Source organism: Equus caballus, chromosome 6 (assembly GCF_041296265.1).
Source record: "Equus caballus isolate H_3958 breed thoroughbred chromosome 6, TB-T2T, whole genome shotgun sequence".
NCBI classification, from domain to species: domain Eukaryota; kingdom Metazoa; phylum Chordata; class Mammalia; order Perissodactyla; family Equidae; genus Equus; species Equus caballus.
The window spans coordinates 47202606-47209935 of record NC_091689.1 but is presented as its reverse complement, the minus strand read 5'-3'; the positions used below and the strand labels follow the sequence as shown (position 1 = coordinate 47209935).

The 7330-nt window shown below is 50.5% G+C and overlaps 1 long non-coding RNA gene across 2 annotated transcripts in view; it reads left to right on the top strand.

The window, feature by feature from the left end:
• The window catches only part of LOC111773911 (uncharacterized), a 31400-nt gene extending 26337 nt beyond the window's left edge, over positions 1–5063 (top strand). Inside the window, exon 6 of one of the 2 annotated variants that reach the window (XR_011439960.1) lies at positions 4962–5063. This is a non-coding gene — a long non-coding RNA (uncharacterized lncRNA). Of the gene's footprint in view, positions 1–4649; positions 4780–4961 lie in introns of those variants that run through there. The other variant, XR_011439961.1, reaches the window with a different exon arrangement.
• The last annotated feature ends 2267 nt before the right edge of the window (positions 5064–7330 follow it).

Sequence of the window (7330 nt, the reverse complement as noted above, 5' to 3'; positions counted from 1 at the left end):
CCAGAGTGTCACACATTTCTTGTTGGGTGGCAAGACAAAGCTTACGCCAATGATGTTGCAATCTGGCCTGGGCTTCAGGGAAAGAAAAAGTGGGAAGCAAGTGGGAGGCATATGAGAGCAGTTGCAGTCAGCTCTGATCAGCTCCTTGCTCCAGGGCCCTGAGAGCATTTGTTCAGTGGATAAGCACTAGAGGCATTATAGATGGCCCAGTGTGGCAGAAAGGGCCTGGGCCAAGTGCAGGATATCTGAGACACCCAGAGCGACCACGGACTAGACGCTTTTCCTCTGGGCCTTCGTCTCTGGCCAACCGGCAAATGTTTATCTCTAGCCTGGATCTCTCAGGAGCTCCAGATGTGTATACCCACCTGCCCACTGGACATCTCCACTTGGACGTTCACCAGACATAGCAAACTCAACACCTTTCAAACTAAACTTATCATCTGCATACTCTTACCCTCCAGACCTATCTCTCCTTCAAGTCTCCCACTCAGTGAGGGCTTTACCATCTACCAAGCTGCTCAAGCCAAATAAACTGGGTGTAATCTTTTGACTCTTTCTTCACCCAACCGCTCCCACATATTTATTTACTAATTCCCGTGGACCAGTTCCCCTACTAAATAGCTCTAAAGTCTATCCAAGTCACTCTGCCCCACTGCCACCATTCCAGTCCAAGGTGCCATCATCTCCTTTGCCTGGACTCCAGCTCCTGCCTCCTCACTGGTCTCCCGGCCTCTCCATTCTGCCTTCCTCCAGGCCACCCTCCGCACAGCAGACAGAGTGATCATTTAAATAAGCACATGTGATCATGCCATCCCTGTTATGAAAAAAGTGGCTAGTTCAGCTTGCAACTCTAACAATTAATGCAAATGTTTCTACTGGAGACAACCATTGTACTTCATTTGCAAGAGAAGTGCTTTATGCTACTTCTCATTTCATAACACAATGTACTCAAGGCTTGAGATTTAATAAAATTAATATTTACTGCTTCATCAAGGGCATTCTTAAGTGAAACTGGCATTAATTTTTGTTTCTTTTTTTACTGCAAGTGCAGTGAAGAATACAATGACTATAGCATGGTTTGGTGCCACTGCCTCAATTTGTGCTGAGGCAGCAGTCTAACCTAGATTGTTTTTGCATCATCATTGCAATGTCCACATAGTAACAGAGGCAAATAACGTCCTATTATTTTTATGAAAATAGCTTGACCTCGCAAATCCCTAAAAGGGGCTCAAGAACCACTGTGGGCCACACTTTGAGAACCACTAATCTAGAAAAATTTTATTCATTCTTCAAATCTTAGCTATCTCTCTGCACAAACCTTCAGTTGCCCCCAAAATCTGTTTTCTCTTTCTTTTTTAGTAACAGAACCCTCAATTTTTAGCTGAGCTCACGGCTGCTCAGATTTAAGTTATACTTCCCAGCCTCCATTGCAGCTAGATGTGGCTAAATGACTCAATTTTGTTTAATGGATATAAGTGAAAAGTGTTAGGTGCAACCTCTAAGGAGCATCCTTAAAGGGAGGGTGTGTGTCCTTCAAGTGAGGGTATGTGTCCTTCCTCAGGCCTGCATGGCCTTCCTGCAGTCTGGAATACAAGCACCCTCCCAATTGTTTACAAGCCTGCATTTCTAATTTACGTTACCTAGCAGGCTCCTATGGGCATTTAAGTTTACAACCCTGGCCTAGACCAGTTCCTTCTACTTGCATATTCAACAGTGTTAAGTGTCTACCAGGCCCAAGGCACTCTGCTGGGTGCCGGGGATGTGATGTTGAGTAAGTTAGACATGGTCACCACTCCAGCCTGTGACATAGACACTACATTGTCCATTACAATTGGACAAGTCCTACAGAAGGAAAAACACAGAGGACGGGGAGAGCTTATCACCAAGAACCCACTTCAACTGGGAGATCAAGAAAGGCTTCCAGGGGAAGTGTGTATCAGCTAGCACTGCGCTCCGCTACAATCGAAAGAAAACTCAACATAACAGAGGCTTCAATGAGACTGAAGTGGATTTCTCACCTGAAGGAAGCCTGGAGGCAGGTGGTTCAGAGGTGAGGGAGCACCACACCCTACCCCAGCAGCAGGATTTGGGCTGTTTGTATCTTGTTGCTCCACCATCCTCTGCACACGACCTCTCCTCATAGTCTGAGAAGGCTACTCAAGCTCCTCAGTGGAAACAAGGGTCACTTGTGCTAAGACCGCCCAGTACTCTGTGCTTCTCCCTTGCAAGCACTTGTCCCAGTGTAATGAAATGATTAATTGTTTAGTGTCTCTCTCATAGGCTAGAGCAGTGACCACGTCTGTCTTACTTAGCACCAGACCCCAACACCCAGCAGAGTGCCTTGGGCCTGGTAGATCCTTATTACTTGTCGAATACTATTTTTTAATATTAAGTTTTATTGATAGTAAGTTTGTTGTGCTAAAACATACACAACATAGTATTTACCACTGTAACCATTTCTAAGTGTACAGTTCTGTGGCATTAAATACATTCACGTTATTGTGCAACCATTGCCACCGTCCATCTCCAGAACTTTTTCATCTTCCCCAACTGATACTCTGTACCCGTTACACACTAACTCCCCATTCCTCCCTCTCCCCAACCCCTGGCTGTTGAATACTTTTTCAATGAATGAATGGAGAGGGACTAGAGCAAGTGTCTCAAACTTAAATGCCTACAGGAGCCCGCAGTGTAGTATAGATAAGAAAAGCAGGCTGGCTGTAAACAACAGGGAGGGGTGGAGACTGAGGTAAACTAGAGAGTAGCTGCCTCATCTAATGAGGGCAGCCACTAACCACACAGCTCTAGCCGAGCTGAGAGTAGAAATTGTACCAGAATGTGAACCCAGAGTTGCCAGCTCTGCCAAAATTTGGAGAGAAGGTGAAAACCCAGACATTTATGTAACGTCTCCTAATTTTAATGTTGGCAACTAATTTTTTGTTTCGTTCTAACACTGGGTAAATAAAATAAAACATTCCAAAGCATTCTAGCTTAGGGCCCACCAGTTTGCAACCAATGGACCAGATGGACTATATGATGCCATATAGCTCTTGGGTCTGTCACCCGTGACTGCCTGTGAAGAGGGGTTCTGAGGCTCCAAGAAGCTGGCTCTCCCTCTGGAGTTTCCAAACAGGAAAAGAAAAGAGGAAGAGAGAGCAAATTTATATTGAACATTTAGAACTGCTGTGTGCTTTATATGGCTGTGTATTTTATTTAATCTTCACAACAATATAAGGCATAGGTATTATGCTCCAGACCATATAGATGAGGAAACTGAGGCTCAAAGAGTTTAAGAAAATTGCTAAAGATCACAGACCTAGTGAGCGTAACTGGTGGAACTGGGATTTGAACTCACATATCTGGACCCCAATCCCTGGGTTTTCCCCCTCACCCCACTGCCTCTCCTCGGCATTAAGAAAGGCCAGGGCGATGATGAAGGAAAGCCTTCTCCCATGGCAGTGGAGGGCAGATGAGGCCAACAACCTCAGTGGGGCTTCCGAGGTCTACCATCACCCTGATCCCTCACACCTATAGGTGACTTTCCGTTTTCAAAGCGCTTTCACATACATTACCACAGGCCAAGTCTTTTTGGTACGTATTACTATCCTCATTTTACGGAAGAAGTAACTGAAGCTATCTGCCCCATCCTGTGACTGTCAGCATGCAGAACGCAGATTTCCAGAAGTCTCCTGGTTCCTGGTAGAGAGCTATTTTTGCTGCATATATTCTGTCTCCAGGCTGGAGGAAGGATAGGAGGCCAAGGGGGGAACAAAGAGATGGGAAACAGAGGGAAGCCAGCATCACGGGCTGCTGACAGAGTGTTGGAGACCAGGCTACTGGAGAAGGAGGAGGACTGCCTGTGGAGTAGGGAAGTTGGAGGCCCCAGGTGCAGTCCTGTGGTGGCCTCCTTACCAGAAACATCTGCAGCTCACTGACACCCTCTGCAAAGCAGGCTGGGGGCAGGGCTTGGAGCTGAGGGAGTGGGGGAGGGGTCACAGAAGCTATTCTTTGTAAAACAGTCTTGGAGGGTGGACCCATCTTCACCCCAGGTACATTCTCCCTAGCGCCAGGACCACTTTCTGCTGCTCTGAAGGTGGTTCCTGGGCCTCTCAGACCCCATGGGAGGGATGAGCCGGCAAATTTCAGAGCCCAGCCTGGGCTCAGCCAGCTGGCACCTGCACCCCCTTGGAGAAACTGTCAGCCACAGAGTGGAGCAGATAGAACCCATCCCCTCCGCAACCCCATTCCCTTCAAAGGTGAACTCCACCTTGGGTGGGCTCAAGCAGGACAACCTAAGCTCCTCGCTTACCTCCTTTGTGGAAGGGGTGGCAGCAGGGGCTCAGACCTGAACCCTAACACCTCTGCCTGGTTGGGGAGGTGGGGCCGGGAACTTTCTGGGCCTGCCCCGCCCTGTGGAGATGAGAAGACCAGGTCAGGGGTGGGGGGCACACTGACAAATGGGACTGCAGATCTGAAGGAACACTGTATGGCCTCTTGCCTGACACAGTTGACTTGGCAAAGCTCTGGACCACATTTGGCCTCCAGAACTTCTGGACAGTGGACAATGGAAGAAGCTGTGAGGTCCACGGCAGGGCTGGGGGTGTATGTGCTCAGAGATGCCTCTTTGCCTCTCTTGTCCTCTCTTTCAGGCACTGTTCCCCCCATGATAGCCAGGCTGCAAGATGGCCCCAGTGATTTTCTACCTCCTTCAGTTCACGCCCTTATGCTGTCCCCTCTCACATTGTACCAGCATTGGTCTGTGTGACCAACAGAATAGAGCAGAAGTGACGGTATGTCACTTTCCAGATTAGCTTATAAAGACATGGTAGCTTTCATCTTGGCCACTCTCTACCTCTGGGGGAAGCCAGTTGCTATGTCACAAGTGGTCCTATGAAGAGGCCCGTGTAGGGAGGGACTAAAGCCCTGGCCAGCAGCCAACTGAGGGAGCCTTCTTGGAACAGATCCTCCAGCCCAGCCAAGCCTTCAGATGACTACAGCCCTGGCCCAGATCTTGGCAGCAACTTCACAAGAGACCCTGCACCAGAATTACTCCAGCTAAGCTACTCCTGGATTCCTGTCCATGTGAGATAGTATGTTTATCGTTTTAAATTACCGAATTTGGGGGTGATGTGTTATGCGGCGATATATAACCGATACACCCTCTTTCTTTTTAACAAGGACCTAAGATGATCTCCTCTCCCCAGTCCCCACTAAGCTCCCTGCCTCTTTGATGCCCCTTCCCCTCCAGGACCCCAGCCTGGAACATTGGTTTGCAGATAAACTTTGGAGAGGTGGGATGAATTAACCTAGCTTCCTGGAAGGCCTTAAGAGGACACCAAAACGGCTGGAAGTTAACTTGCTGGGAGGGGAGTGGGGCTTTGCGGAGGACAGGGAGGGGGGAGGGAGCTGGAATGTGTCACCCCCTAGGAGAGATCCCACAGAGAGGTGGGTAAGAATTAATCAAAGGAACACTGTATGCACAAGCCCAGGCCCCCTCTTCCTTCCGCCCTTTGCTCTTCTCTTCCTTGGTGGGCGGAGGATCAAGGTGGCCCTTCACCCTGCCTCTGTCCCCTCCCTGTCCCCTTTGTGCAGGAGCACGGGGAAGTCCCTGCAGAGATGCCAGTGAATCCTCGATGACTCTCTCATAAGACTCTCATAAGCCCAAAGGGCATAGGGTGTTACCTAGTAGAGAGGAAAAACACCGCCCACAGAACTTTCCAGGAAACCCCTGCCCCATTAAAATATGGGGGCTTCCACTACAGCTGTGGAGGGAGAGCAGGGTCATGGGGCAGAGCTGAGGAGTCTCCTTGGCTGGGGCGGGAACAATGCTTCAGAGGTTTCTCAAAGGGCCTTCGGTATTTCACCCTACAGTGTGATCTGTTCACCTGGAGCCCCAGAGCCTCCTTTGGTGCCATTGTTCTCTATCAGTGACAAGGCAAGGGTCCCCACCATCCTAAGTCTCAGAACCTCAGATTGCCTTAAACGGCTCACTATTCAGACTTCAGAGGGTGCCCCTCTCCCCCTGAGGGTCTGCCCAGAACAGAGGTGTCCCTCTCTCCCTTCTCTGTCCCCAAGTCTCTGGCTGTTGTGTCAGGTCTTCAGCCTCATGGTTTGTCTCTGTGTCACTGATCACACAGCACAGCGGGACACCCGTAGGACTTTGCCACAACACATGTGCCCCATGTGCCTCCTGCTTCTGCTGGCTCACTCCCACTCTCTTTCACTATTTTTCTTCCTCTTGCCCAGGGTCAAAGTTCCCTGACAGAGCTGTCTGCAGCCAAAGTCCAGAGCCCTGCACATACCGCAGGCGGAGCTCCAGGTCCTGGAGTTGGGGGGTGGGGAGGCTGTGGGCTGAGGCTGTGTGAGCACTCTGCTGGACTGTCTGCCCGGCCCAGATGAACGTCCTCTCCGAGAGTGACAGACAGAGCGAGGGGGCAGGCAGGCTCGTGGGGCTTCTGCATCGTCACTATGACCAGAGCAGGCCTGCTTCTGCCTTCATCAGTAGATGATCAGACAAGTACATCACACGCCTGGAGCACTTCACGGTTCTCAAAGCCCTCTTATCATCTGATAGTCACCAAAATTCATGTTGGTGGGTTGTCATTGTCCCATTTAATAGGTGAGGAAACTGAAGCTCAGGGAGATTAGCTCTGGTCACATCAGCAGAGCTGGAATCAGAAGCCAGGCCTCTTGACTCCCAAAGCTGCAGCAGCAGTCAGCTGTCTTGCTGGCTGGTTTTCTCCCCATGTGGGTTTCACTGAATCCCCTTTGTCAGACTCGGGTCATAACCTTGCCAGGGCCAGGGCTATGTGTCCTGAGGCGTGTATTGTTCAGTCCCTCCCCTGGAAGGTTCATAGGGCCTGTGACGGTTGCTGGGTGCACATGCATATGTGGCATATGCGTATGCCGACCACAGAGAGTGCGCCTCACAAATGCAGGGACTGCATGCGGGATCTGCGCCCGCCTTGGCCTCTGCACTCAATCTCGGGCCTGCCCCCATCTGCCCAGTACCTCCGGTGGCGTGTGACAAACAGTGACCACCGGGTGGCAGTGTGTTCTCGTGCCTTAGACCAGACAAGGCCTCCTAGAGCTGAGGAATGTGGGGGTGGGGCGGAGGCAGGCAGGAACGTCAGCGGCTGCCCAGAAAGGTTGCAAGATCTGATCTCCCGGCAGACTAGACATGGCAGGGCTCCTCCGTGCGCGCGCGTGTGTGTGTGTGTGTGTGTGTGTGTGTGAGCTGCAGCCAGCGGGCCAAGGACAGTGCTGAAGTGGAGCCGAGTGTGGGACCAGGTGTGGTGGGCCAGAGAAACAAAAATATAAAGGAAACCAA